The following is a 9,840-nucleotide window of genomic DNA, read 5'->3' as shown; positions in this document are numbered from 1 at the left end:
TTTACCCCTGAGATCGTCTAATAAGCTTTAGACCCAAACCCTAGCTCCTTTGAATATGGTCTTGACCCATTAAGCCTCTATCTATTTACTTAAACATTTCACATTGCAGATCCGAGGCTCTTGGGTGGTTTAATCATGTAAAGTTTCTAACTTTACATCAATGCATGGCATTAAGTGGCTAAAACACTCCAACATGACTTATTAAGGGATTTAGGGCATGAGGGAGGGACATGACTTAACAAAAATGACAACTTTACGTCCAAGGAGGCCATGGGGTGTCTAGATCTGAATTCATAGCTTCAAACCATGATCAAGTCTAAGAATGACCCAAGAATAAGCTAAAATGACACAAAAACCTCTAATGGAGAGATCTAGCAAATGAATGATCAAGGTATCGACTTTATACCTCAATATGAATACCTCAACAGTGAAGACACCGGATATATAACCTCTTTCTTCAGCTATACACTTCCTCCTTCAAGCCTCTTTAAACAAACTCCAAGAATGCACTCTTTAAGCTCTCACACACTCACAATGATAGGAAACATACGAACTAGGGTTTCTCTAGACAAAAGAGGATGATGAGGGAGGCTAGAAAAGGGGTTTAAGGCCTTTAAATAGGGTGCAAACTCTGCAAATTAGGGGTTTCCTTTCTAGCGTCTACTCATTGAGTTGGGGCTCCCAACTCATCGAGTTGAGCCCTTAAACCCGCGTCCAAAAGATTTTCTACACGACGAGTTGGAGCTTCCCACCTCGTCGAGTTCCAGTCCAAAACCCTAAAATAATGAAAAATAAATAATACTGGACCAAGCATTACAAATCTCACCCAACTTGAACTAGACTTCGTACTCGAAGTCTGCTGATGCGAAAAGGTCCGGGTAATGCTCTCACATCTCATCCTCTGACTCCCATGTCATTTCCGAGCCCTTCCAGTGCTGCCATTGAACCTTCACTAGCTTCACTTCTTTGTTATGTAGAACCTTAGTTTTCTTATCCAAAACTGCAACGGGCCTCTCAATGTAGTTCGGGCTCTCATCCACATGAATGTCGTCCAAAGAAATAACCACAACCTTGTATGTGACACACTTTCGCTGTTGAGACAAATGGAATGTGTTATGAATTTGGCTAAGTTCATCTGGTAGATCCAAATGGTAAGCCACCTTGCCTACCCGGGCGGAAATCCTGAATGGTCCAATATATTGAGGCCCTAACTTGCCTCTCTTCCAAAACCGAATGACACCCTTCCATGGTGACACTTTTAGCAAGATGAAGTCTCCCACCTGGAACTCAATATTCGAGAGATGCCGGTCAATACAACTCTTCTGGCGGCTCTACGCAAACAACATCGTGTCACGCACTTGCTGGATCAACTTGATAGTCTTAAGCACCACTTATGTGCTTCCCATGACTCGGTGCCAAAATTCATCCCAACAAACTGGGGTCCTACACCTCCTTCAATACAACATCTTAAACGGGGGTCAGTCAATACTAGCATGATAAATATTGTTATTTGAAAACTCTGCTAGTGGGAGGTATGTATCCCAACTCCATACGAAATCCAATATGCATTCCCGTAGCATATCCTCGAGCATCTGGATCGTTCGCTCGCTCTGGCCGTCTGTTTGGAGGTGGTAAGCAGTGCTGAAGTGTAACTGTGTGCCCAGTTCCTCATGGAACTTTCTCCAAAATCTGGACGTAAAATAGACATCCCGGTTAGAGACCACCGATACTAGCACCCAGTGCCTGACCACCACCTCTTGCACATAAATATATGCTAATTTCTCAGCAGAGATGCTCTAGGAGATCGGAATAAAATGGGAACTCTTCGTAAATCTTTCCACAATGACCCAGATGGAATCCACTCCCCTCGCCGTCCTTAGTAACTTCATGATGAAGTCCACGCTGATCTCTTCCCATTTCCACATGGGAATAGGTAGCGGCTGGACCTTGCCATGAGGCCGTTGATGTTCGGCCTTGATCTTCCTGTAAGTCAAGCACCACTCCACAAACTAGGCAATCTCCCGCTTCATGCAGGGCCACCAGTAATTCAGCCTCAGATCTCTGTACGCCTTCGTAGGCCCCGGATGTATATAGAATTTGGACTTGTGTCCCTCCTCCAATATCTTCTGTCTCACTCCCCCAAATACCGGTACCCACACCTGGACACACGTCGTCTAGAGTCCCTGACCATCCCATACAAATAAGGGAAACTAACTCCGAATCCGCTCTATCTTTCAGTTGTCTTTCTTCAAACCCTCCACCTGAGCCTTCTTGATCATATCTTAGAAGGGGGAAATACCGTCATCCTCAGACAAACATCTCTAATAGGAGCGTTGTCCACTTTGCAGCGCAAGGCATCGGCCACCATGTTGGCCTTCCCTGGATGATATAAAATCGTGCAGTCATAATCTTTCAGTACATCCAACCACCTCCTTTGTCGCATATTGAGGTTTTGCTGATCCATCAAATATTTCAAACTTTTGTGGTCAGTATAGATGGTGCGTCGAACATTGTACAAGTAATGCCTCCATATTTTAAGGGTAAAGACTATTTCCCCCATTTCCAGGTCATGAGTGGGGTAGTTTTCTTCATGAGGCTTCGGTTGCCTCATGAGGTTTCGGCTGCCTCGAGGCGTATGCGATCACATGCCCCTCTGTATCAAAACAACCCCTAACCCTGTGATAGATGCATCACAATACACCACCAAATCATCCAGCCCCTTGGGTAATGCTAAAATCGGGGCCTCACATAACCTCTGTCTCGAGGTCTCAAAAGCCAATTGATGATCCAAACCCCACTGAAATGCCACATTCTTCTTATTCATGGGAGTCAAGGGTATGAAAATCTTGGAGAAATCCTAAATAAATCTTCGGTAATAGCCCGCTAGGCCCAATAAACTACAGATCTCAGAAGCATTCTTCAGTACCTCCCATCGCATCACTGCCTCAACCTTGGCTAGATCAACCAAAATACCCTCTTGGGTGATGATGTTCCCCAAAAACTGCACCTCACACAACCAAAAATCACACTTCGAGAACTTGGCATAAAGCTTTTCTGTCCTCAGTATCTCCAATACCTCCCTTAAATGTTGCTCATGCTGCTCCTTGGTCTTAGAGTAGACCAAGATATCATCGGTAAAATGATCACCGACCGATCCAACATCGACCTATGCACCCTGTTCATGAGGTCCATGAATGCTGATGGGACATTGGTGTGCCCGAATGACATCACCACAAACTCATAGTGTCCGTACCGAGTCCTGAAGGCTATCTTCAGTGTTGTCATCCCTAATCCTCATCTAATGATACCCCAACCGAAGATCAATCTTGGAAAACCAAGATGCATCATGAAGCTGATTGAACAAGTCATCAATCCTCGGAGGTGGATAACGATTTTTCACCGTTAGCTTGTTCAGTTCCCGATAATGATGCACATCCTGTGTGACCCGTCCTTCTTTTTCACAAACAGGATCAGTGCTCCCCATGGTGAACTGCTCAGATGAACAAACCCTCGGTCTTGCAGCTCCTGAAGCTGCATAGATAGCTCCTGAATCTCGACCGGAGCTAGCGTGTATGGTGCCTTAGCTATAGGAGCGGCACTGCAAAAATCCACTTGCCTCTCCGGAGGCACCCCTGACAATTCTTTGGGAAAGATATCCCGAAAATCTCTTACAACTGCTACACTACTCAAATCTATCATGGGCTCAACCCTCGTATCCGAGATGTATGCCAGAAATCCCAAGCAACATGATGAATAAGTCTCCTACCCCTCGCAAGCGAATAGAGAATTGTCCCTTACGAGACCCTCTCCCCATGAATATTTAGTTCTCCCCTACTAGGGGTTCGAACTCTCACCAGTTGGCGCTCACAGTCTATCATGGCCCCATTGGCCCCCAACCAGTACATCCCAAAAATCACCTTTAACCCTCGTAACGGTATCAGAACCAAATCAACACAGAATCTCTCCCTAAACACATTGAGGACACAACCCCGATATCCCTTCGCAACACTCACGGTGCGGTAGTCCATAATCTTAACCTCTAGCGTGGAATCCAGAGTCCCCGGAGCATCCCAGAACTTCTCGCTAAGCGCAAGAGATATGAATGATTGGGTAGCTCCCGAATTGAAAAGAACATGAGCTGACATATCATTGAACATAATGGTCGATATACAAGTGCATATATGTATACATGTAAGCATAATTAAATAATATCAAATAAGAAAAATAGATTATGTAGCAGTCACGAAGTCTGGTGCAGCTCAAGCCTCCTTTGTAGTCAGCTAAAATGCGCGGCTCTTCGCCACAGGAGCCTCCGCCTTGGCAGCACGGCCATCAGTGATCCTCATTGTGGCGGGCACATGCGCCGTCACTGCTCCTCCTCCCTGCAACCTTGACAATCGGCCCTTTTATGGATGGCCTGGTTGCAGTGGAAACAAATCAAGCCCTTCTTGGGATAGTCACTGCTCACGTGGCCAAGCTGACTACAGGTATAACATACTGTGCCCGTCACCCAACAAATGCCTCCATGTGAACTCTGACACTTGGCACACTGGCCACGACCTTGCTGGCCACTACCAGAAGAATTAGAGGTCTAAGGCTTTTTAGCCGGACCTACAACTATCTGAACCTGCTCTGGCTTCCACTTGGTGTGGAACTCCAACTCTATATCCCGTTCCCAGGCCTTCTCCACCATCTCATTCAGGGTTTTGCACCCTGAAAAACTCACAAACTCACGGATATCATCCCTCAACGTCGAATGACACCTCTTCCTCCTCATATCCTTATCCCCATCATACTGCGGGATTAATAAAAATCATTCCCGAAACTTGGCGATGATCTCCACCACAGTCTCGGTGGTATGCTGTAAGTCTGGGAACTCCCTCATAATTCGTTGCAACTCAATGGATGGTGCAAACACCAACTCAAAACATCTAACAAACTCCTTCCATCATATCTCAGCCACTTCAGCTGCTCCCATCTGGTGGGTCACTTTCTCCCACCAATTTCAGGCTCGGTCCCTTAACATACACAACGCAAACCCCACCTTTGTTGGCTCGGTCCCTCCATGTATGCCAACCAGTGATGGCTAACTATGGGGTCCCTGACCCCAAAGAAACCGGGCGTGCCACATGCGTTGAACTCCCTAAATAAAGGATTTCGGGCCCCAACCTGGCCTGCGACAATCTCAGCTCGAAAGGACCTGAGCAGCTCCTCCATGATCTCCATCATCCCCTCCTTGACAGTCCCAAAAATCATTGTGGCAGCCTCATGAATGTCTCTCGTAACCTCAACTACGATAAGCTCGCTCAGCCTCTTGTCAATGGGCTTTGTAGCATAGCCCGACCCAGACCCTGATTTTGATCCTGATCCCGAGCCTCCTGCTCCATGACGTGTTACCACCATACTGAACTAAAAATACCTTAAAATAAAATGATTAGGATCTTTAAAGGAATTCCTCCGCACCGGTTCTCCTTAGAGCTTCCAGATTTAATGCTAGTTTGGGTATAGGTCCTATGCTTTTAGTAGTACGTGCCTAATACTATCTTCCACACCTACCTGTACCTTCCCCAAAGCTCTACATGATAACCCTAATTCATCCTAGAATGAAACATATCTTACAAACCATTTCATAGCTCAAACCCTAGGCTATCCTAATATTTACTCAATTCCATCAAAATAAAACTCAAAACAATCATAACAGGTTGCCTTATGCATGCAAATTATACACAGAACATGATCAAATAGGCTTTCAAATAACAAACTCTACCCTAGAACCATAACCAGACAAGGAACAAGAAATAAGGCGAAATCAATCATTCTAAGGCTATAGGACCCTAACTGTACATAATTTTGAAAGCATACACATATCAAGATTCATACGATTATCACATTCTAAATCATCATAGCATGGCTAACATACGGGGAAAAATACTTACTTAAGCTCGGCCGATTACGTGCATTGCACTCTCCATTTTTCTTACAATAAATTGATTTTAAGAAGTGTTTAAATTTGATTTTTGAAAACATTTTTTTTATCATTTCCTTAGTTTGAGTCGAGACACACCGAGAGTGTGCTCGAAACCCTCAAACCAAGGCTCTGACACCAACTTGTAACAACCCAAATTTTCAAACCAAAAAAAAATCATTTTTAAATAACGAAATCATTTCCATAAATTATAAAATCCCACTCATAATTTTTTTCAAAATCCACAACATCAATTATATTATTCATAAATCAGATTGTTCCCAAACAAAACGCCAGAGAGTGCATGCCGCACCATCACGCCATACTCTTTCCCTTAGATCCTGAAGTACTTGAAACAACCAACAAACTCTAAGATAATGCTTAGTGAGTTCCCAGAGCATACCCCACATAAACCACATAATCATATAACCCATATCAATCACATAAGAAACATAAGCCATGCATATAAACATATAAGGTTGCCTTGGAAATCCTCTAGGTTCTTACTTTAGGTGCCATGGGAACTCCCACATGGTCTTAGGCCAATGCCTTGGGAACCCCCCGAGGTCTTGACTAGGGATGCCATGGAAACCTTCCAAGGTCTTATACCCTAGTGCCTCTGGAACCCACTGAGGTCTTTACTTAGGATGCCTTTGAAACCCACCAAGGTCTTACACCCAAGTGCCTGGAACCCCCCGAGGTCTTACATGCAAGTATCACAAAAAAACTAGCATTTGTCATAGCTTCTTCTTTCCTTAGGTCGCGTTCCACTATTTCTTTTAGTTATTGTCTCATCGTTGGCTTTTTCCTGAGGAACTTCCATGAGAGTTGTCCAGGGAGTAGGCCATATTTGAATGCTCCAATGACTAATCTGTCATCTTGACATAGAATGTTACGCGTTGTTTTGTTGAACCTTTTGAAATAGTCACTGATGCTTGCTCCTTTTTTTCATCCTAGAATTTCTTGAACATTCGCATGATACTTTATAAGTTACATGAAATTAGTTAATAAGGTTTATTTGAGTTAGGTAATGTTATGGATGCTATTTGGGGTGAGGCTCTTGAACCATGCTCGTAAGTGGGGGTGATTGCGTGTTCATCATTGCCAACGGTTGCATCTAGACCTAGGTTGTTTGTGTGAATAGAGATGACAACACAATCGTCGACCATGTTGTGGTGGGTGTACTAGCCACGTGGTGTGGTGCTAGTGACATGATAGGGCAGATTGGTCTCTGAGGATCGAACGACCTCGAGGTTTTTACTTTCATCGCCATTGTTTCCGATGGTTATGATGTACCTTTGTGTGTCGTTTATCGCAACAACAGATGTTGTGTAATGAACCGTTATTTTCAATCCTGTAAATATCAACCCAAGGTCAAAACATGTCAAAAAAGGGTCAAATTGTTGTTTTAATTTAATTTATTTAGGTTAGACTATTTAACTTTATGTGTATAAACCTTGTATATAAGGTGTTATAAGAATTAGATGAAAACCAATCAAAATCGAGAAATCTCGCAGAAACCGAAAACCCTGGCAAGGTCTGTAAATCCTCAGATCGTCAACGTCCGAAGCCGCAAACGGTTCGGGACAGCAAACCCTCGGTCTTATCCCATCGGTTTGCAACCCCATGCATGTGTTGCTTCTTATCATTTTCTTGCTATAAATAGATTGGACCGAAAACATACTCTCACTTCTTCACTCTCCAACCGAAAACTAAATCTTTTCTCTCAAGATCATCAACCGAAAACCGTTTTTTTCTCTCTCATGTATCATCCAAAATACTTTGATTCTCCTTAGGATCTTGCTAAGAACACCATGTGTTCTTCATTTATTCAAAGAAATCACCTTCCAATCCTCATAATTTGGGCCGAAAACACTTGAATCTCCTTGGTTTAACCAAGAACACCAAGATCACATCACTTGAACCTTCAAGTGGCTGAAAACCCATGCTGGCCGAAAACTCCAAACAGCCTCACAAATTCACTTCTAGCACTCTTATTCATAAGTAAATCTTACATTCTAGGTTGTTTCCTATTACATACTAGTATATATATTCACTAATTGTATACCTATATGTTGTGTGAAATGCTATTAGGACTCGATTTTGTTACGGGAGCTAACTTGTGGAAATAACATCCTATATCGAACCTTCAATTGAATCACTCACATAAGGTGAGTTCATACCCCTACAATTTACCTTTTTAATGTTTTCAGGAGGAGAATACAAGCAAAACACAATATAATTGTGTTAATATTTAAATACAAATGCAAACAATCAAAAGAATTCATATGCTTACAAATATTGTTAAAACCATTTTCAAACTGTTTTGGAACTCTGTTTATATCAAAATTATATTCATTTGTATATTTAAGTGTAAGGAGGCTTTAACGGACTTAGGACTATTGCTAATACCATAACTCATGTTCCTTGTTTGGTTGTGGGCATATGGTAGGATCACTTGTCCGACTGTCGGCTAAATCATAATTATACATGCTAAATATATACATGAGTATTAAATCTCATTTCAAAAAAAAAACATACTTAACTCATTTGTATATGCTGAGCAAATGGGTCTTTTCTCCAAATCATTTACAGTTCAAACAAGCGTACTAGTAAACTATAATAGTTATAGTTTAGAGAATCATTTGATACTATTTTCTAGATCAGAGAAACAATTACATGTACTAATACATACACATTATTACAATTATAAACAATTTGCAAACATTGCTAAGACACAACAGTTTTCATAACAAAACGGAAAAGACTATTATTTATAATGAGTATAGTTAAGGGACAAATGAAACTATTTTTACAAAGTTATATATTATAAATAAAAAGGATCCTCAGTTATTACTCGTAATACGTTGAAGCAATTTACGAGTCATTTTTATGTACTTATCTAAGTATGAGTAAAAGTATTGAGCTTAAAACCAGAGTCTCTTGTATGGAGAGCGATGACAATTGTGTATAGATCTATTTCGGGACTGATAATCCCGCACCTTGACTGTTAGTTACAGTTGGGACCGTTAGGTCTATGGGTGAAAAATGTCGTTAACAATTTTGACGCCTGAAAAACATTGTTATCAGTCAGATAGGGTTAGTATGGTTATAAGAACTCACAGGGAGAAAATCCCGACCTATTAATGAGTAATATTTATTCAAATAACTTCATTTGATTGGTAATCCTGCAATCAGATTGCAAAACAAACTTACTTTAGTAGTGTTATTTTAAACAATACTACTACGAGTCATTAATTTTCATTATATGCATACAGAAAGGTTCATACATGAACAAACATACTAATTTCCTTGAAAGGATAGTCTACGATTATGGAAAACATACATTATACCATTTCATAGTACACACATACATTATACTATTTCAGAGTACAAACATACATTTACACTACTACCGAGAACAAAACATACAAACATTTGGGTCGTAGGGTTGAAGACTACATTTCATTTATTATAGAAAATATGGGATTTTCTGGAGAACACATAATACAATCATGGAACAAGTACAAAAATTAAAACACTAAATACTTATGAACTCACCAACTTAAATGTTGATACTCTCTTTCAAAATAACTTTTATTCTTAGTGTAACAACCCGAAGTTTTCTATCGTCGAAAACTTGTTCTACCCGTGAAATTTCGCCGTTATCCAATTTGTTTTGTTCTCGTTTTGGGTTAAACTAATTAAAACTTATATGTTTATTATAATTTAATGAGTGTCCAAATCCCTTAGGAACTCATGAAATTAACCCAAAAGTGTTTACTTCAAAAAGTTAGAAACATTCCCGCCGGGTGACGGTAACTTAATCGGGTGCGACCAAAAGCCTCGTTTAATGCCGGTATCGGGTAGAATTC

Source organism: Lactuca saligna, chromosome 4 (genome assembly GCF_052625555.1).
Source record: "Lactuca saligna cultivar CGN05327 chromosome 4, ASM5262555v1, whole genome shotgun sequence".
In the NCBI taxonomy this organism is placed as follows: domain Eukaryota; kingdom Viridiplantae; phylum Streptophyta; class Magnoliopsida; order Asterales; family Asteraceae; genus Lactuca; species Lactuca saligna.
The sequence above is the reverse complement of the archived record's forward strand: the minus strand, read 5'-3'. Positions refer to the sequence as shown.